The sequence below is a fragment of the Bombina bombina genome, chromosome 1 (genome assembly GCF_027579735.1).
Source record: "Bombina bombina isolate aBomBom1 chromosome 1, aBomBom1.pri, whole genome shotgun sequence".
In the NCBI taxonomy this organism is placed as follows: Eukaryota; Metazoa; Chordata; class Amphibia; order Anura; family Bombinatoridae; genus Bombina; species Bombina bombina.
In genome coordinates, this window is record NC_069499.1 from 1,304,785,429 (window position 1) to 1,304,807,705 (window position 22,277).

A 22,277-nucleotide genomic window follows, 5' to 3' on the forward strand; every position below is an offset into this window, starting at 1 on the left:
CTTGGGGGAAGTCCCTTGAATTCCAGAAGATAACCTTGGGAGACTATTTCTAGCGCCCAAGGATCCAGAACATCTCTTGCCCAAGCCTGAGCGAAGAGAGAGAGTCTGCCCCCCACCAGATCCGGTCCCGGATCGGGGGCCAACATTTCATGCTGTCTTGGTAGCAGTGGCAGGTTTCTTGGCCTGCTTTCCCTTGTTCCAGCCTTGCATTGGTCTCCAAGCTGGCTTGGCTTGAGAAGTATTACCCTCTTGCTTAGAGGACGTAGCACTTTGGGCTGGTCCGTTTCTATGAAAGGGACGAAAATTAGGTTTATTTTTTGCCTTGAAAGGCCGATCCTGAGGAAGGGCGTGGCCCTTACCCCCAGTGATATCCGAGATAATCTCTTTCAAGTCAGGGCCAAACAGCGTTTTCCCCTTGAAAGGAATGTTAAGTAGCTTGTTCTTGGAAGACGCATCAGCCGACCAAGATTTCAACCAAAGCGCTCTGCGCGCCACAATAGCAAACCCAGAATTCTTAGCCGCTAACCTAGCCAATTGCAAAGTGGCGTCTAGGGTGAAAGAATTAGCCAATTTGAGAGCATTGATTCTGTCCATAATCTCCTCATAAGGAGGAGAATCACTGTCGACCGCCTTTATCAGCTCATCGAACCAGAAACATGCGGCTGTAGCGACAGGGACAATGCATGAAATTGGTTGTAGAAGGTAACCCTGCTGAACAAACATCTTTTTAAGCAAACCTTCTAATTTTTTATCCATAGGATCTTTGAAAGCACAACTATCCTCTATGGGTATAGTGGTGCGTTTGTTTAAAGTGGAAACCGCTCCCTCGACCTTGGGGACTGTCTGCCATAAGTCCTTTCTGGGGTCGACCATAGGAAACAATTTTTTAAATATGGGGGGAGGGACGAAAGGAATACCGGGCCTTTCCCATTCTTTATTAACAATGTCCGCCACCCGCTTGGGTATAGGAAAAGCTTCTGGGAGCCCCGGCACCTCTAGGAACTTGTCCATTTTACATAGTTTCTCTGGGATGACCAACTTGTCACAATCATCCAGAGTGGATAATACCTCCTTAAGCAGAATGCGGAGATGTTCCAACTTAAATTTAAATGCAATCACATCAGGTTCAGCTTGTTGAGAAATGTTCCCTGAATCAGTAATTTCTCCCTCAGACAAAACCTCCCTGGCCCCATCAGACTGAGTTAGGGGCCCTTCAGAAATATTAATATCAGCGTCGTCATGCTCTTCAGTATCTAAAACAGAGCAGTCGCGCTTACGCTGATAAGTGTTCATTTTGGCTAAAATGTTTTTGACAGAATTATCCATTACAGCCGTTAATTGTTGCATAGTAAGGAGTATTGGCGCGCTAGATGTACTAGGGGCCTCCTGAGTGGGCAAGACTCGTGTAGACGAAGGAGGGAATGATGCAGTACCATGCTTACTCCCCTCACTTGAGGAATCATCTTGGGCATCATTGTCATTGTCACATAAATCACATTTATTTAAATGAATAGGAATTCTGGCTTCCCCACATTCAGAACACAGTCTATCTGGTAGTTCAGACATGTTAAACAGGCATAAACTTGATAACAAGTACAAAAAACGTTTTAAAATAAAACCGTTACTGTCACTTTAAATTTTAAACTGAACACACTTTATTACTGCAAATGCGAAAAAACATGAAGGAATTGTTCAAAATTTACCAAATTTTCACCACAGTGTCTTAAAGCCTTAAAAGTATTGCACACCAAATTTGGGAGCTTTAACCCTTAAAATAACGGAACCGGAGCCGTTTTGAACTTTAACCCCTTTACAGTCCCTGGTATCTGCTTTGCTGAGACCCAACCAAGCCCCAAGGGGAATACGATACCAAATGACGCCTTCAGAAAGTCTTTTCTAAGTATCAGAGCTCCTCTCACATGCGACTGCATGCCATGCCTCTCAAAAACAAGTGTGCAACACCGGCGCGAAAATGAGGCTCTGCCTATGCTTTGGGAAAGCCCCTAAAGAATAAGGTGTCTAAAACAGTGCCTGCCGATATTATTATATCAAAATACCCAGATAAAATGATTCCTCAAGGCTAAATATGTGTTAATAATCAATCGATTTAGCCCAAAAAAAGTCTACAGTCTTAATAAGCCCTTTTTGAAGCCCTTATTTACAATCGTAATAAACATGGCTTACCGGATCCCAGAGGGAAAATGACAGCTTCCAGCATTACATCGTCTTGTTAGAATGTGTCATACCTCGAGCAGCAAGAGACTGCTCACTGTTCCCCCAACTGAAGTTAATTGCTCTCAACAGTCCTGTGTGGAACAGCCATGGATTTTAGTGACGGTTGCTAAAATCATTTTCCTCATACAAACAGAAATCTTCATCTCTTTTCTGTTTCTGAGTAAATAGTACATACCAGCACTATTTCAAAATAACAAACTCTTGATTGAATAATAAAAACTACAGTTAAACACTAAAAAACTCTAAGCCATCTCCGTGGAGATGTTGCCTGTACAACGGCAAAGAGAATGACTGGGGTAGGCGGAGCCTAGGAGGGATCATGTGACCAGCTTTGCTGGGCTCTTTGCCATTTCCTGTTGGGGAAGAGAATATCCCACAAGTAAGGATGACGCCGTGGACCGGACACACCTATGTTGGAGAAAATCTTCTCACAGGAGGTCTTACTCTGAATCCTATTTGATACCCCTGAGAGACAATGCTCTGAATCCATTGATTTTGGACAGAATTTATCCAAATATCCTTGAAAAACCTTAATTTGCCCCCTACCAGCTGAGCTGGAATGAGGGCCGCACCTTCATGCGGACTTAGGGGCTGACTTTGGTTTCTTAAATGGCTTGGATTTATTCCAATTTGAGGAAGGCTTCCAATTGGAAACAGATTCCTTGGGGGAAGGATTTGATTATTGTTCCTTATTCTGACAAAAGGAACGAAAGCGGTTAGAAGCCTTAGATTTACCCTTAGGTTTTTTATCCTAAGGCAAAAAACAGAATTTATGCTTACCTGATAAATTACTTTCTCTTACGGTGTATCCAGTCCATGGATTCATCCTTACTTGTGGGATATTCTCATTCCCTACAGGAATTGGCAAAGAGAGCACACAGCAGAGCTGTCCATATAGCTCCCCCTCAGGTTCCGCCCCTCCAGTCATTCGACCGACGGTTAGGAGAAAAAGGAGAAACCATAGGGTGCAGTGGTGACTGTAGTTTTACAAAAATAAATTTGAACCTGACTTAATTGCCAGGGCGGGCCATGGACTGGATACACCGTAAGAGAAAGTAATTTATCAGGTAAGCATAAATTGACCTAGTACAAACCCGCACTATTTTAAAATAACAAACTTTTGATTGAAGAAATAAAAACTACAAATCTAACACCATATTCACTTTACCCTCCCGTGGAGATGCTACTTGTTAGAGCGGCAAAGAGAATGACTGGGGGGGGGGGGGGCGCGGAGCCTGAGGGGTAGCTATATGGACAGCTCTGCTGTGTGCTCTCTTTGCCACTTGTAGGGAATGAGAATATCCCACAAGTAAGGATGAATCCGTGGACTGGATACACCATGTAAGAGAAAAACCCCTTTTCCTCCAGTAACAGTTGAAATAATAGAATCCAACTGAGAACCAAATAAATTATTACCTTGGAAAGAAAGAGATAATAATCTGAATTTAGATATCAGCATTCCAATATTTAAGCCACAAAGCTCTTCTAGCTAAAATAGTTAAAGACATGGATCTAACATCAATTTTGATAATATCAAAAATGGTATCACAAATAAAATGATTAGCATGTTGCAGTAAACGAACAATGCTAGATATGTCAGAATCCAATTCTTGTTGCGCTAAATTCTCCAACCAAAAAGTTGATGCAGCCGCAACATCAGCCAAAGAAATTGCAGGCCTGAGAAGATGACCTGAATATAAATAGGCTTTCCTTAGATAGGATTCAAGTTTCCTATCTAAAGGATCTTTAAAAGAAGTACTATTTTCCATATGAATAGTGGTACGTTTAGCAAGAGTAGAAATAGCCCCATCAACTTTGGGGATTTTTTTCCCCAAAACTCTATAGAAATTGCTGGTAAAGGATACAATTTTTTAAACCTTGAAGAAGGAATAAAAGGAGTGCCTGGCTTATTCCATTCCTTAGAAATCATATCAGAAATAGCATCAGGAATAGGAAAAACCACTGGAGTAACCACAGGAGGTTTAAAAACAGCATTTAAACGCTTAATAGTCTTAATGTCAAGAGGACTAGCTTCCTCAATATATCCAAAGTAATTAACACTTCTTTTAACAAAGAACGAATATACTCTATTTTAAACAAATAAGTAGATTTGTCAGTGTCAATATCTGAGGAAGGATCTTCTGAATCAGATAGATCCTCATCAGAGGAGGATAAATCATTATGTTGCCGGTCATCTTAAAAGACCTTTTACGTTTACTAGAAGGTGGAAATGAGAACAAAGCCTTCTGAATAGAATCAGTAACAAATTCTTTAAAATTCATAGGTATAACATGAACATAAGAAGTTGAAGGAACTGCAACTGACAATGTACTATTACTGATAATTCTCTGCATGTAAAAGTTTATCATGACAACTATTACAAATGACATTCGGAGATATAATTTCCACAATCTTACAACAAATGCACTTAGCTTTAGTAGAACCGATGTCAGGCAGCAACGTTCCAACAGATACTTCTGAGGCAGGATCAGAGACATCTTGCAAAATATAAAAGAAAAAACAACATATAAAGCAAAATTATCAATTTCCTTATATGACAGTTTCAGGAATGTGAAAAAAATGCAAACAGCATAGCCCTCTGACATAGAGAAAGGCAAGAGGCAAACAGCAATGGCGTATAAAACTACTGAAAAATTTGGCGGCAAGTATGACGCACAACGTGAGAGAAAATTTTTTGGCGCCAACAACATCCGCAAATGACACTTGCGTTACTAACGACGCAACCGTGTGAAAGATTTCCGCATCAACTACGATGCCGGAAGTGATGAACTTGAGTCAACGGACATACTTTTCGCGCCAAAAAATACTCGCGCCAAGAATGACGCAATAAAGTCTAGCATTTGGCGCACCCGCGGGCCTAATGCTGCCCACAATTTGAAAGAGTAAAAAGTAGTCAATTTGAAAAAAAGACTAAACCCCAGGTAAGAAAAAAATATTTCTTAATATGTTTAATTTCCCAAATATGAAACTGACAGTCTGCACAAGGAAATACATGAACCTGACTCATGGCAAATATAAGTACAATACATATATGTAGAACTTTATATAAATCCATAAAGTGCCAGACCATAGCTGGGGTGTCTTAAGTAATAAAAAACATACTTACCAAAAAGACACCCATCCACATATCATTAGAGGTAATGGTATATGAGAGTATATCGTCGATCTGAAAAGGGAGGTAGGAGATGAATCTCTACGACCGATAACAGAGAACATATTAAATAGACCCCCGTTAGGGAAATCATTGCATTCAATAGGTGATACTCCCTTCACATCCCTCTGACATTCGCTGTACTCTGAGAGGAATCGGGCTTCAAAATGCTGAGAAGCGCATGTCAACGTAGAAATCTTAGCACAAACTTGCTTCACCACCTCCATAGGAAACAAAGTTTGTAAAACTGAATTGTGGGTCTGGTGAGGGGTGTATTTATAGGCATTTTGAGGTTTGGGAAACTTTGCCCCTCCTGGTAGGATTGTATATCCCATATGTCACTAGCTCATGGACTCTTGCCAATTACATTCTGTTCTGTACCCCTCAGAGACAATTCTCTGAATCCAATGATTTTGGACCGAATTGGTCCAAACATCTTTGAAAATTTTGAATTTGCCCCCTACCAGCTGAGCTGGAAAGAGGGCCGCACCTTCATACGGACTTGGGGGCTGGCTTTGATCTCTTAAATGGCTTGGATTTATTCCAGTTTGAAGAAGGCTTCCAATTGGAAACAGATTCCTTGGGGAAAGGATTAGGTTTCTGTTCCTTATTTTGACGAAAGGAACGAAAACGGTTAAAAGCTTTAGATTTACCCTTAGGTCTTTTATCCTGAGGCAAAAAAAAACTCCCTCCCCCCAGTGACAGTTGAAATTATTGAATCCAACTGAGAACCAAATAACTTATTACCTTGGAAAGAAAGAGATAGCAATCTGGACTTAGAAGACATATCAGCATTCCAAGATTTGAGCCACAATGCTCTTCTAGCTAAAATAGCTAAAGACATATATTTAACATCAATTTTGATGATATCAAAAATGGCATCACAAATGAAATTATTAGCATGTTGAATTAACTTAACAATGCTAGACAAATCATAATCCGATACTTGTTGCGCTAAAGTTTCCAACCAAAAAGTTGAAGCAGCTGCAACATCAGCCAAAGGAATTGCAGGCCTAAGAAGATGACCTGAATATAAATAAGCTTTCCTTAGATAAGATTCAAGCATCCTATAGAAACATAGATATTGACGGCAGATAAGAGCCATAGGCCCAGCAAGTCTGCCCGACCTTACCTAACAGTATAAGGACCGAATCCTATCTAAAGGATCTTTAAAAGAAGTACTATCTTCCCTAGGAATAGTATTACGTTTAGCAAGAGTAGAGATAGCCCCATCAACTTTGGGGATTTTTTCCCAAAACTCCAATCTAACTGCTGGCAAAGGATACAATTTTTTAAACCTTGAAGGAGGAATAAAAGAAGTACCAGGCCTATTCCATTCCTTAGAAATCATATCAGAAATAGTATCAGGAACTGGAAAAACCTCTGGAATAACCACAGGAGGTTTATAAACAGAATTTAAACGTTTACTAGTTTTCATATCAAGAGGACTAGTTTCCTCCATATCTAATGTAATCAACACTTCTTTTAACAAACAACAAATATACTCTATTTTAAATAAATAAGAGGATTTGTCAGTGTCAATATCTGAGGCAGGATCTTCTGAATCAGATAGATCCTCATTAGAGAAGGATAATTCAGTATGTTGCCGGTCATATGAAATTCCATCAACTTTATGAGAAGTTTTAAAAGACCTTTAACGTTTATTAGAAGGCGGAATGGCAGACAAAGCCTTCTAAATAGAATCAGAAATAAATTCTCTTAAATTTACAGGTATATCTTGTGCATTAGATCTTGAAGGTACAACAACAGGCAATGAACTACTACTGATGGATACATTCTCTGCATGTAAAAGTTTATCATGACAACTATTACAAACCACAGCTGGAGGTATAACCTCCACAAGTTTACAACAAATGCACTTAGCTTTGGTAGAACTGTTATCAGGCAGCAGGGTTTCAACAGTGAATTCTGAGACAGGATCAGATTGAGACATCTTGCAAATGTAAGAGAAAAAAAACAACCTATAAAGCAAAATTATCAATTTCCTTATATGACAGTTTCAGGAATGGGAAAAAATGCAAACAGCATAGCCCTCTGACATAGAAAAAAGGCAAGAGGCACAATGAAAATATTAGGCGCCAAGTATGACGCACAACAAACAGAAAAATATTTTTTGGCGGCAAAAACGACCTAAAAAGACACACTCGCGTCATAGATGATGCAACCTTGTGAAGGACTCGGCGTCAACTAAGATGCCGGAAATTACGAATTTGCGTCAACGAACGTAACTTTGCGCCAAAAAAATCTTGCGCCAAGAATGACGCAATAAACTTTGGCATTTTGCACCCTCGCGAGCCTAATTCTGCCTGCAAATTAAAAGACAGTCAATTTGAAAAAGTCACTATACCCCAGGTAAGAATTTTTTTTTTCTTCATAAAAAAGCATTTCCCAGATATGAAACTGACAGTCTGCAAAAGGAAATATACATAAACCTGACTCAAGGCAAATATAAGTACAAAACATATATTTAGAACTTTATATAAATACATAAAGTGCCAAACCATAGCTGAGAGTGTCTTAAGTAATGAAAACATACTTACCTGAAGACACCCATCCACATATAGCAGATAGCCAAACCAGCACTGAAACGGTTATCAGTAGAGGTAATGGAATATGAGAGTATATCGTCGATCTGAAAAGGGAAGTAAGAGATGAATCTCTACTACCGATAATAGAGAACCTATGAAATAGATCCCCAGTGAGGAAAACCATTGCATTCAATAGGTGATACTCCCTTCACATCCCTCTGACATTCACTGTACTCTGAGAGGAATCGGCTTCAAAATGCTGAGAAGTGCATATCAACGTAGCACAAACTTACTTCACCACCTCCATAGGAGGCAAAGTTTGTAAAACTGAATTGTGGGTGTGGTGAGGGGTGTATTTATAGGCATTTTGAGATTTGGGAAACTTTGCCCCTCCTGGTAGAATTGTATATCCCATACGTCACTATCTCATGGACTCTTGCCAATTACATGAAAGAAAAAAACGTTACTGTCTCTTTAAATTTTAAAACGTATCGTTTTTTTACTTTTGCAGCAAGGTAACATAATAATACAAAAAGTCTTTAGATGACCTCTACACCTCAGCTTAGCTCTGCTGAGGTGCCTACCTGCCCTGCTGCACCGGAGGAATTCCCTTTTATTAGTAAAGCAATTCGGACTCGTCACACAGTAAAAACAAAATTTATGCTTACCTGATAAATTTATTTCTCTTGTGGTGTATCCAGTCCACGGATTCATCCATTACTTGTGGGATATTCTCCTTCCCAACAGGAAGCTGCAAGAGGATCACCCACAGCAGAGCTGTCTATATAGCTCCTCCCCTAACTGCCACTACCAGTCATTCGACCGAAGACAAGCAAGAGAAAGGAGAAACTATAGGGTACAGTGGTGACTGTAGTTTAAAAATAAAAAACACCTGCCTTAAAATGACAGGGCGGGCCGTAGACTGGATACACCACAAGAGAAATAAATTTATCAGGTAAGCATAAATTTTGTTTTCTCTTGTAAGGTGTATCCAGTCCACAAATTCATCCATTACTTGTGGGATACCAATACCAAAGCTATAGGACACGGATGAAGGGAGGGACAAGGCAGGCGCTTAAACGGAAGGCACCACTGCCTGTAAGACCTTTCTCCCAAAAATAGCCTCCGAAGAAGCAAAAGTATCAAATTTGTAGAATTTAGAAAAAGTATGAAGCGAAGACCAAGTCGCCGCCTTACAAATCTGTTCAACAGAAGCCTCATTTTTAAAAGCCCATGTGAAAGCCACCGCTCAAGTGGAATGAGCTGTAATTCTTTCAGGAGGCTGCTGGCCAGCAGTCTCATAAACTAAGCGGATTATACTTCTTAACCAAAAGAAAGAGAAGTTGCTGAAGCCTTTTGGCCTCTCCTCTGTCCAGAGTAGACAACAAACAATGCAGATGTTTGACGAAAGTCCTTAGTGGCTTGTAAATAAAACTTTAAAGCACGAACCACGTCAAGATTGTGTAATAGACGTTCCTTCTTTGAAGAAGGATTAGGACACAGTGATGGAACAACCATCTCCTGATTGATATTCTTATTAGATACCACCTTAGGAAGAAACCCAGGTTCGGTACGCAAAACTACCTTATCTGCATGGAAGATCAGATAAGGGGAATCACACTGTAAGGCAGATAACTCTGAAACTCTTCGAGCCTAAGAGATAGCTACCAAAAACAGAACTTTCCAAGATAAAAGCTTGATATCTATGGAATGCAGAGGTTCAAACGGAACCCCTTGAAGAACTTTAAGAACTAAATTTAAACTCCATGGCGGAGCAAACAGGTTTAAACACAGGCTTGATTCTAACTAAAGCCTGACAAAACGCCTGAACGTCTGGAACATCCGCCAGACGCTTGTGCAAAAGGACAGAGCAGAAATCTGTCTCTTTAAGGAACTAGCTGACAATCCCTTCTCCAATCCTTCTTGGAGAAAAGATAATATCCCAGGAATCCTGACTTTACTCCATGAGTAACCCTTGGATTCACACCAATGAAGATATTTATACCATATCTTATGATAGATTTAGATGGTTGAAAGGACCCTGAAGTAAAAGGTCCTGCCTCAGCGGCAGAGTCCATGGTGGAAGGGATGACATGTCCACCAGATTTGCATACCAAGTCCTGTGTGGCCACGCAGGTGCTATCAAAATCACAGAAGCTCTCTCCTGCTTGATCTTGGCAATCAGACGAGGAAGCAGAGGAAACGGTAGAAACACATAAGCCAGGTTGAAGGACCAAGGCGCTGCTAGAGCATCTATCAGCGCTGCCTTGGGATCCCTGGACCTGGATCCGTAACAAGGAAGCTTGGCGTTCTGAGGAGACACCATGAGATCCAGTTCTGGTTTGCCCCAAAGTTGAATCAACTGTGCAAACACCTCTGGATGGAGTTCCCATTCCCCCGGATGAAAAGTCTGTCGACTTAGAAAATCTGCCTCCCAGTTCTCTACTCCTGGGATATGGATAGCTGATAGATGGCAAGAGTGAACCTCTGCCCATAGAATTATTTTTGAAACCTCCAACATTGCTAGGGAACTCCTTGTTTCCCCTTTATGGTTGATGTAGGCTACAGTCGTGATATTGTCCGACTGAAATCTGATGAACCTGACCGCAGCAAGCTGAGGCCAAGCCTGAAGAGCATTGAATATCGCTCTTAGTTCCAGAATGTTTATCGGAAGGAGTGCCTCCTCCTGAGTCCACGAGCCCTGAGCCTTCAGGGAGTTCCAGACTGCACCCCAGCCCAGAAGGCTGGCATCTGTCGTTCCTATTGTCCAATCTGGCCTGCGGAAGGTCATACCCTTGGACAGATGGACCCGAGATAGCCACCAGAGAAGAGAATCCCTGGTCTCTTGATCCAGATTTAGTAGAGGGGACAAATCTGTGTAATCCCCAATCCACTGACTGAGCATGCAGAGTTGCAGCGGTCTGAGATGTAGGCGGGCAAACGGCACTATGTCCATTGCCACTACCATTAAGCCGATTACTTCCATACACTGAGCCACTGAAGGGTGAGAAGTAGAATAAAGAACACAGCAGGAATTTAGACGTTTTGACAACCTGGCCTCTGTCAGGTAAATCTTCATTTCTACAGAATCTATCAGAGTTCGAAGGAAGGAAACTCTTGTGAGAGGGGATAGAGAACTCTTTTCTTCGTTCACTTTCCACCTATGAGACCTCAGGAATGCCAGAACAATGTTCGTATGGGACCTGGCGATTTGAAAATTCGACGCCTGTATCAGAATGTCGTCTAGGTAAGGGGCTACTGCTATAACCCGCGGCCTTAGGACCGCTAGGAGTGACCCTAGAATCTTCGTAAAGATTCTTGGTGCCGTAGCTAACCCAAAGGGAAGAGCCACAAACAAACTGGTAATGCCTGTCTAGGAAGGCGAACCTGAGAAACCGATGATGATCTCTGTGTATCGGAATGTGAAGATAAGCATCCTTTAAGTCCACGGTAGTCATATATTGACCCTCCTGGATCATAGGTAGGATGGTTCGAATAGTCTCCATCTTGAAGGATGGGACCCTGAGAAATTTGTTTAGGATCTTGAGATCTAAGATTGGTCTGAAGGTTCCATCTTTCTTGGGAACTACAAACAGATTTGAATAGAAGCTTTGCCCCTGTTCCTCCTTTGGAACTGGGTGGATCACTCAAAAAACTAGGAGGTCTTGAACACAATGTAAGAATTCCTCTCTCTTTATCTGGTTTGCAGATAATTGTGAGAGATGAAATCTCCCTTTTGGGGAAGAAGCTTTGAAGTCCAGAAGATATCCCTGGGACACAATTTCCAACGCCCAGGGATCCTGGACATCTCTTGCCCAAGCCTGGACGAAAAGAGAAAGTCTGCCCCCTACTAGATCCATTTCCGGATCGGGGGCTGACCCTTCATGCTGTTTTAGAGACAGCAGCAGGCTTTTTGTCCTGCTTTCCTTTGTTCCAAGCCTGATTAGGTCTCCAGACCGGCTTGGACTGTGCAAAATTTCCCTCTTGTTTTGTATTAGAGGAAGTTGAAGCTGCGCCACTCTTGAAGTTTCGAAAGGAACAAAAATTTGTCTGTTTGGTCCTTAATTTGTTGGACCTATCCTGAGGAAGGGCGTGACCTTTACCTCCAGTAATATCAGAAATGATCTCCTTCAGTCCAGGCCCGAATAGGGTCTGCCCCCTTGAAGGGGATGTCGAGAAGCTTAGACTTGCGCCTGAATAGCAAAACCTGAGTTTTTAGCCGCTAGCTTGGTTAAATGAACAACGGCGTCAGAAACAAATGAATTGGCTAGCTTAAGAGCTTTAAGCTTGTCAAGGATATCATCCAATGGGGTTTCTACCTGTAGAGCCTCTTCTAGAGACTCAAACCAGAAGGCCGCAGCAGCAGTGACAGGGGCAATGCATGCAAGGGGCTGAAGAATAAAACCTTGTTGAATAAAGATTTTCTTAAGGTAACCCTCTAATTTTTTGTCCATTGGATCTAGAAAAGCACAACTGTCCTCGACAGGGATAGTTGTACGCTTCACTAGGGTAGAGACTGCTCCCTCCACCTTAGGGACCGTTTGCCACAAGTCCCGTGTAGCGGCATCTATAGGAAACATCTTTTTAAAAACAGGAGGGGAAGAGAACGGTACACCTGGTCTATCCTATTCCTTAGTAATAATTTCTGAAAACCTCTTAGGTATTGGAAAAACATCAGTGTAAACAGGCACTGCGTAGTATTTATCAAATTTACACAATTTCTCTGGGACTACAATGGCGTCACAGTCATCCAGAGTTGCTAAAACCTCCATGAGCAACACGCGGAGGTGTTCAAGCTTAAATTTAAATGTAGACATATTAGAATCAGGTTGAAGTGTCTTCCCTGAGTCAGAAAAATCACCCACAGATAGAAGCTCTCCTGCTTCGGCTTCTGCACATTGTGAGGGTATATCAGACATAGCTACTAAAGCGTCAGAGAGCTCTGTATTTGTTCTAGCCCCAGAGCTGTCTCGCTTTCCTTGTAACCCTGGCAGTTTGGACAATACCTCTGTAAGGGTATGATTTATAACTGCCGCCATGTCTTGTAAAGTATACGCAATGGGCGCGCTAGATGTACTTGGCGTCCCATGAGCAGGAGTTATAGGCTCTGACATGTGGGGAGAGTTAGTCGGCATAACTTCCCCCTTGTCAATTTCCTCTGGTGATAAATCTTTTAAAGCCAGAATATGGTCTTTAAAATTTATAGTAAGATCAGTGCATTTGGTACACATTCTAAGAGGGGGTTCCACAATGGCTTCTAAACATAATGAACAAGGAGTTTCCTCTATGTCAGACATGTTTAACAGACTAGTAATGAGACCAGCAAGCTTGGAAAACACTTTAATTAATGTGAAAAAGCAGAATATAAAAAACGGTACTGTGCCTTTAAGGGAAAAAACCAAACACAAAAACTGCAAAACAGTGAAAAAAAGCAGTTAACTCTACAAAATTTTTACAGTGTGTATAATAGACTAAAATAGCATTGCACCCACTTGCAAATGGATGATTAACCCCTCAGGCTCAAAAACGAAGCAGAAAAACGGTAAAACCGTTATAAAACAGTCACAAGCAAACTGCCACAGCTCTACTGTGGCTCCTACCTTCCCATAAAACGACTTTTGTAGGCACAAAAACCCTTTACAGAGGTCCAATATGTCAGGGGACTCCTTCAGGGAAGCTGGATGTCTCAGAATGTAAAAACTACTGCGCAATTAGAGCGTGAAAATAGGCCCCTCCCACCATGCACTCAAAGTGAAAAGGCCATAAATAACTACTCCTAGGAGAAATCTAGTCAGCCATGTGGAAAACTAGGCCCCAAATAAAGATTTATCACCCTTAGTAAAAAACGTTCTTTATAAATCATGTAAACGTTTAACATACTAAGCCATAAAAGCAAGTAACATGAATATTACCCTTTACTGCAAGCATGAAGCCAGTCGTTTGTTAAATCACTGCAATCAGGCTTACCTTAAATATATCAAGCCCTGTCAGCATTTTCTAGACCTTATCATCTCTCTAGAAAAAAATATACTGAACATACCTCAGGGCAGTTAATTCTGCAGGCCGTTCCCCCAGCTGAAGTTTTCCCATACTCTTCAGTTATGTGTGAGAACAGCAGTGGACCTTAGTTACAACCTGCTAAGATCATCAAAAACCTCAGGCAAAACTCTTCATCTAATTTCTGCCTGAGGTAAAAACAGTACAACGCCGGTACCGTTTAAAAATAACAAACTTTTGATTGAAGATAAACTACACTAATTCACCACATCTCTCTTGATTCTTCCTTTCTTGTCGAGAGCTGCAAGAGAATGACTGGTAGTGGCAGTTAGGGGAGGATCTATATAGACAACTCTGCTATGGGTGATCCTCTTGCAGCTTCCTGTTGGGAAGGAGAATATCCCACAAGTAATGGATGAATCCGTGGACTGGATACACCTTACAAGAGAAAACAACAGTCCGGAATAGCCTAAGTAAACGTTTCCCTGCGTCTGAACACCAGCTACTGCACAGTTCCGATCCGGAAGCGCAGGGTAAAAAAGGCACGCAACAGTAAATGCCGCCTCAGCTATTCCCGCCCATCGTGGGCGTCTTAAACAAATAATCTCCCGGTCGGTAAAAAATGTCTTACAGCAAACCGCCGGGAGAAGAGAACAAAGCACAAAGTATGAGCCCCTTAACTAATCTCCCGGTCGGTAAAGGTCTCTTACAAGCAAACCGCCGGGAGAAGTGAAAACCACACAACATATGAGCCTTGAACTCCTCAGCCCCAGTTATGAGTAGCTATAAATAAAACTGCCTTATCGAATATGTTCCCCCAAACCTATAGAGGAAACTCTGTGTCCCAATAAATAAAGTGCCTAATTTTTCTCCAGAGAAAATAAAGCAGCACTTACTTCAAAGCTTTGCCAGGCAGCAAGGCAGCTCACTAGGTTTGAGAGGTCCTCTCCCTCCCATGGACCTGTGGAAAGAGAAAAAAGACTTTCAGTAGTAGGGCAGCATAAACTACATGGGAGGCGCAGTGAGAATTATGTCCCACAAGTTCCCATTGCTCTAAAGCCACCACTGCTCTACTGAAGAGACTGATATGGAATACGTATACACCCTAGAACAAAGCAGAAAATCTTGCACCACTTAAAAAAATAAATAAAATCTTGCTTGAAGAATCTTTTTCTAACACCTAACTTTAACCACTTCCTTGCTCTAATATAGGCAAAGAGAATGACTGGGGTGGGAGGGAAGGGAGGTCAATTTTCATCAATGAGTGCCCAGTTTTTAAAAATACTTTAAAAACAGGGGCACTTTCATTGATGTAAATTAACATTGCACTGGATTTGAAGAAATACTTACCTTTTAGTCCTGCAAAACCGGATCACCGATCTCAGCCTCAGTTCCTCTGAACTGACGTCAGAAATGATGAAAACCGGCTTCCTCCAATCATGGCTTGCACCCTAGAGCGTCCAGCTCGTGATGCCTGGCTGTGATTGGAGGAAGCCAGTTTCGTCATTGCTGTGGTCTACAGCAGGAAGAAGAAGGAGGGGGATCGTCGATCTGGCTTTGCAGGAGTAAAAGGTAAGTATTTCTTCAAATCCAGTGCAATGTTAATTTTCATCAATAAAAGTGCCCCTGTTTTTTAAAAGTATTTTTAAAAACCGGGCACTCATTGATGAAAATTGACCTTCACTTTAACAGCTTTGCTGTGGTGCTCTATGCCGCCTCCTGCTGGGCAGGAGTGATATAACCCAATAGTAATTAGATGATCCGTGGACTCATCGTGTCATAAGAAAGAAAGAAAGAAAGAAAGAAAGAAAGAAAGAAAGAAAGAAAGAAAAATTGCAGGGTCCTCTGCTGAATAGTACTGCTACGGCTATGAATTGTAATAATCACAAAATTGTCTCTTCATATGAGTCTTCCTCAGCACTGAAACACACAAACAAATTAGCACACCTTGTCAAGAAAAGGTCCATTCTAGAACTGTCTAAGACAATGTAGAGTCAGTGTTTAAAAGGGTACAAATTACATGGTCTATTTCACTACTTGCCGTTTTTAACTCTGCTTAGGGGTTAAAGGCAAAAACAGCCAGTGAGCTAACTGGCGTAACACCACTAATCACCGGCTGTGGACAGCTAATGAGATGCACTGCTCCCCAGTGGGACTTTACCTATGTATGTAATGCCTTTGCAAGGATTAAACTTCCATAGCCACTAATGTTAAAATGACGCACTCTAATGGGTAAGAGCATGTCATTTTTGCACTATAATGTCCTTTAAAGTATTTTATTATGGGGTAACGCAACCAATAACTATTAATCTGCCAGCTATGCAATACATTTTAGGCCACTCAAGGACCAAAAGGGTTAAAGGATTATGTATACTAATGTGCCATGAGAGAAACTACTGGATGTTCACTTATCTTCTGAAGCTCCCTATCAGTTCATCTTTTTCCTACCAGTGCTGCTGTTTCTCGTGATTATGCAAGTCGTTTATTTCTATTGCCATCCAAAATCTTTATTCTCATTACAAGTATCTTGCTCTGGTAATAAAAGATGCAATAGAGAATCTCTCTTCTGCTTTGCTATGAATTTTAATCCCTCTTAAAACAATTGGCCTTGATAGCAAGAGATCAATGCTGCAAACCAATCGTTTAACATTAAAGTAGCTGATGCAGGTTTAACACGGGAGCCGAGAGATATAAATTTTAATTATTTTCCTCCTACATGTGCGTATAAATGACACACATTACAAATACACATGTACACAATGCATTGAGAGGGCACGATAATCTTGGTGCTATATATGAAAGCTTTGTGCTCCTTATTTAGCAGGTAGTTCTGGCTGTTTTTTTACTTGGGGGCACAGATTGACCTTAGGAAAAACGGTTCTTAAGATTTCCTCCCTTGCAGGTCCCTCACTAAATAAGTGCACAGCTGTTAACACAGGTAAGAATATTTTAGTTACAAAAGCCCATTACCTAGAGACATTTCTGCAATTTTTGGCAAATTAAGGCAGGACTCGACAAATCCAGGTGGCAGGGAGAAACTGGTACCTTAAAAACATAATTTATGCTTACCTGATAAATTTATTTCTCTTGTAGTGTATCCAGTCCACGGATCATCCATTACTTATGGAATATATTCTCCTTCCCAACAGGAAGCTGCAAGAGTCCACCCACAGCAAAGCTGCTATATAGCTCCTCCCCTAACTGCCATATTCAGTCATTCGACCGAAAACATGCAGAGAAAGGAAAAACCATAGGGTGCAGTGGTGACTGTAGTTCAAATGAAAAAATTACCTGCCTTAAAGTGACAGGGCGGGCCGTGGACTGGATACACTACAAGAGAAATAAATTTATCAGGTAAGCATAAATTATGTTTTCTCTTGTTAAGTGTATCCAGTCCATGGATCATCCATTACTTATGGAATACCAATACCAAAGCTAAAGTACACGGATGATGGGAGGGACAAGGCAGGTACTTAAACGGAAGTTACCACTGCCTGTAAAAAACCCTTTCTCCCAAAAATAGCCTCCGAAGAAGCAAGGTATCAAATTTGTTAAATTTGAAAAGTATGAAGCGCAGACCAAGACTCCGTCTTGTAAATCTGTTCAACAGAAGCCACATTTAAAAAAGGCCCAAGTGAAAACCACAGCTCTAGCAGAATGAGCTGTAATCCCTTCAGGAGGCTGCTGTCCAGCAGTCTCATAAGCTAAATGAATTATGCTTTTTAACCAAAAAGACAGAGAGGCTGCTGAAGTCTTTTGACCTCTCCTCTGTCCAGAATAGACAACAAACAAGGTGAACGTTTGATGAAAACTGTAGTAGCTTGTAAGTAAAACTTTAAAGCACAAACCACGTCCAATATTGTGTAATAGACGTTCCTTCTTTGAGGAAGGATTAGGATACAAGCATGGAACAACTATCTCTTGAGTGATGTACTTGTTAGATACCACCTTAGGAAAAAACCCAGGTTGGTACGCAGGACTACCTTATCCGTACGAAGGACCAGATAAGGAGAATCACATTGTAACACAGATAACTTGGAGGCTCTACGAGTCGAGGAATTAGCTACCCAAAAGGAACTTTCCAAGATAAAGATTGATATCTATGGAACAAAAAAGGTTCAAACGGAACTTCTTGAAGAACCTTAAGAATCAGGTTTAAGCTCCATGGCGGAGCAACAGTTTTAAACACAGGCTTGGATCTAACCAAAGCCTGACCAAATGCCTGAACGTCTAGAATACCTGCCAGACGCTTGTGCAAAAAAATAGACAGAGTAAAAATCTGTCCCCTTTTAAGGAATTAGCTGACAACCCTTTTCTCAAAAACATCTTGGAGAAAAGATAATATCCTGGGAATCCAGACTTTACTCCATGAGTAACCCTTGGATTCATAACAATCAGATATTTACACCATATCTATGTTCAATTTTCCTAGAGACAGGCTTTCATGTCTGTATTAAGGTATCAATGACTGACTCGGAGAAGCCATGCTTTGATAACATCAAGCGTTCAGTCTCCAGGCAGTCCATATCAGATTGATTCTATTTAGATGGTTGAAAGGACCCTGAGGTAGAGGGACCTGTCTCAGAAGCAGAGACCGTGATGGAAAGGATGACATGTCCACCAGATCTGCATACCAGGTCCTGCGTGGCTACGCAGGCGCTGTCAAAAACACCAAAGCCCTCTCCTGCTTGGTCTTGACCTCCGGAGGAAATCCCACTCCCCCGGAAGAAAAGTCTGACGACTTAGAAAATCCACCTCCCAGTTCTCAACACCTGGGATATGGATAGCTGATAGACAAGAGTGAGTCTCTGTCCAGTGAATTATTGTAAGACTTCTAACATCGCTAGGGAACTTCTGTTCCCCCTTGATGGCTGATGTAAGCCACAGTCGTGTATATTGTCCGACTGAGTATGATGTACCTCAGAGTTGCTAACTGAGGCCAAGTCTGAAGAGCATGGAATATCACTCCCAGTTCCAGAATATTTATTAGAAGGAGGGTCTCCTCCTAAGTCCACTATCCCTGAGCCTTCAGGGAGTTCCAGACTGCATCCCAACCTAAAAGGCTGGCATCTATTGTAACAATTGTCCCATCTGACCTGCGGAAGGTCATACCCTTGGACAGATGGACCCGACATAGTCACCAGAGAAGAGAATCTCTGGTCTCTTGGTCCAGGTTTAACAGGGGGACAAATCTGTGTAATCCCCGTTCCTCTGACTGAGCATGCATAGTTGCAGCGGTCTGAAATGTAGACATGCAAACGGTACTATGTCCCTTGCCGCTACCATTAAGCCGATTTCATTCATGTACTGAGCCACCGAAGGGTGCGGATGGGATGAAAAAACACGGCAGAAATTTAGAAACTTTGACAACCTGGACTCCGTCAGGTAAATTTTCATTTCTACAGAATCTATCAGAGTCCCTAGGAGGGAAACCCTTGAGATTGGGGATAGAGAACTCTTTCCTTGTTCACTTTCCACCCATGTGATCTCAGAAATGCCAGTACTACGTCCGTATGAGACTGGGCAATTTGGTTGTTTGACGCCTGTATCAGGATGTCGTCTAAATAAGGGGCCACTTCTATGCCCCGCGGTCTAAGGACCGCCAAAGCGACCCCAGAACCTCCATAAAGATTCTTGGGGCTGTAGATATCCCAAAGGAAAGAGCTACAAACTGGTAATGCCTGTCTAGAAAGGCAAACCTGAAAAACGATGGTGATCTTTATGCATCACAATGTGAGGATAAGCATCCTTCAAATCCATTGTAGTCCTCTATTGACTCTCCTGGATCATAGTTAAGATGGTACGAATAGTTTCCATCTTAAATGACGGAATTCTGAGGAATTTGTTTAAGATCTTTAGATCCAAAATAGGTCTGAAGGTTCCCTCTCCTTGGGAACCACAAACAGATTTGAGTAAAAACTCTGTCCCTGTTCCTCTCTTGGAACTGGATGGATCTCGTACACAATGTAAGAATGCCTCCTTCTTTATCTGGTTTGCAGATAATTGTGAAAGGCGAAATCTCCCCTTTTTTTGGGGGGGAATCTCTGAAATCCAGAAGATATCTCTGGGATATATATTCCAATGCCTAGGGATCCTGGGCATCTCTTGCCCACGCCTGGGCAAAGAATGAAAGTCTGCCCCCTATAGGATCCGTTACCGGATAGGGGTCCGTTCCTTCATGCTGCCTTAGAGGCAGCAGCAGGCTCCTTGGCCTGCTTATCTTTGTTCCAGGTCCGATTGTCTCCAGACCGCCTTGGACTGAGCAAAAATTCCCTCTTGTTTTGCCTTAGAGGAAGAGGATGCCACACCTGCCCTGAAGTTTTTAAAAGGTACGAAAATTAGACTTTTTTTTTTTTTTTTTGCCCTTGATTTAGACCTATCCTGAGGAAGGGCATGACCTTTTCCTCCAGTGATATAAGCAATAATCTCCTTCAAACCAGGCCCGAATAGAGTCTGCCCCTTGAAGGGAAGTTAAGTAGCTTATTTATTAAAGTCACGACAGCTGACCATGATATAAGCCATAGCGCTCTGCGCGCCAGTATAGTAAAAAACAGAATTCTTAGCCGTTAGTCTAGTCAAATGAACAAGGCATCAGAAAACAAAGGAATTGGCTAGCATAAGCTTGTCAAATATATTCATCCAATGGAGTCGCTTAACTGTAAAGCCTCATCAAGAGACTCAACCCAGAACGCCGCAGCAGCAGTGACAGAAGCAATGTATGCAAGGGGCTGCAGGATAAAACCCTGTTGAATAAACATTTTTTATCCATTGGATCTAAAAAGCACAACTGTCCTCGTCAGAGGTAGTGGTACGCTTAGCTAGAGTAGAAACTCTTCTCTCCACCTTAGGAACTGTCTGCCAGAAGTCCCGTGTGGTGGTAACTATTAGAAAACATTCTTCTAAAAAATAGGAGGGGAAGAGAACGGCACACCTGGTCTATCCCATTCCTTATTAAAAAAATTTTAGTAAACCTCTTTAGGTATTGGAAAAACATCAGTACACACCGGCACTGCATATTATTTATCCAGTCTACACAATTTCTCTGGCCCTGCGATTGTACACATTCATTCAGAGCAGCCAAAGCCTCCCTGAGCAACAAGTGGAGGTTCTCAAGCATAAATTTTAAATGTAGAAATATCAGAATCAGGTTAAATCATCTTCCCTGAGTCAAAAAAAATCACCCACAGACTAAGCATATTGTGAGGTAGCATCATACATGGTTCTTAAAGCGTCTGTATGCTCTGTATCTACCCCCAGAGCTAACTGCTTTCCTTTAATTTCAGGTAGTCTGACTAATACTGCTGCCAGAATATTATTCACCACCTTTGCCATGTCTTGTAAAATAAACGCTATGGGCGCCCTTGATGTACTTGGCGCCATTTGAGCGTGAGTCCCTGAAGCGGGAGTCGAAGGGTCTGACACGTGGGGAGAGTTAGTCGGCATAACTTTCCCCTCGACAGAATCCCCTGGTAAAAGAAATGCTATGGGTGCCCTTGATGTACTTGGCGCCATTTGAGCGTGAGTCCCTAAAGCGGGAGTCAAAAGGTCTGACACGTGGGGAGAGTTAGTCGGCATAACTACCCCCACGACAGAATCCTCTGGTGATAATGTTTTTAAAGACAAAAAATGATCTTTATTATTTAACATGAAATCAGTACATCTGGTACACATTCTAAGATGGGGTTCCACCATGGCTTTAAAACATAATGAACACAGAGCTTCCTCTATGTCAGACATGTTAGAACAGACTAATAATGAGACTAGTAAGCTTGGAAAACACTTTAAATCAAGTTAACAAGCAAATATATAAAACGTTACTGTGCCTTTAAGAGAAACAAATTTTGTCAAAATTTGAAAAACAGTGAAAAAAAGGCAGTAAAACAAACGAAATTTTTACAGTACATGTAATAAGGTAACAGAGCATTGCACCCACTTGCAAATGGATGATTAACCCCTTAATGCAAAAAACAGATAAAAAAAAAAAACAACAACACAGCCAACAGTGGGAAGCTTCAGTTAACTGTTTCTATGCAAAATTTAAGCCAGCCATGTGGAAAAAACTTAGGCCCCAATAAGTTTTATCACCAAACATATGTTAAAAAACGATTAAACATGCCAGCAAACGTTTTAAAACACATTTTTACAAGAGTATGTATCTCTATTAATAAGCCTGATACCAGTCGCTATCACTGCATTTAAGGCTTTACTTACATTACTTCGGTATCAGCAGTATTTTCTTAGTCAATTCCATTCCTAGAAAAATATTTTACTGCACATACCTTATCTGCAGGAAAACCTGCACGCCATTCCCCACTCTGAAGTAC

At 41.5% G+C, this 22,277-nt stretch overlaps 1 protein-coding gene across 1 annotated transcript in view; it reads right to left on the reverse strand.

Moving 5' to 3' along the window:
- Positions 1-22,277, reverse strand: part of URI1 (URI1 prefoldin like chaperone) — a gene marked incomplete in the record, with an annotated part of 867,239 nt that overhangs the window by 246,311 nt on the left and 598,651 nt on the right.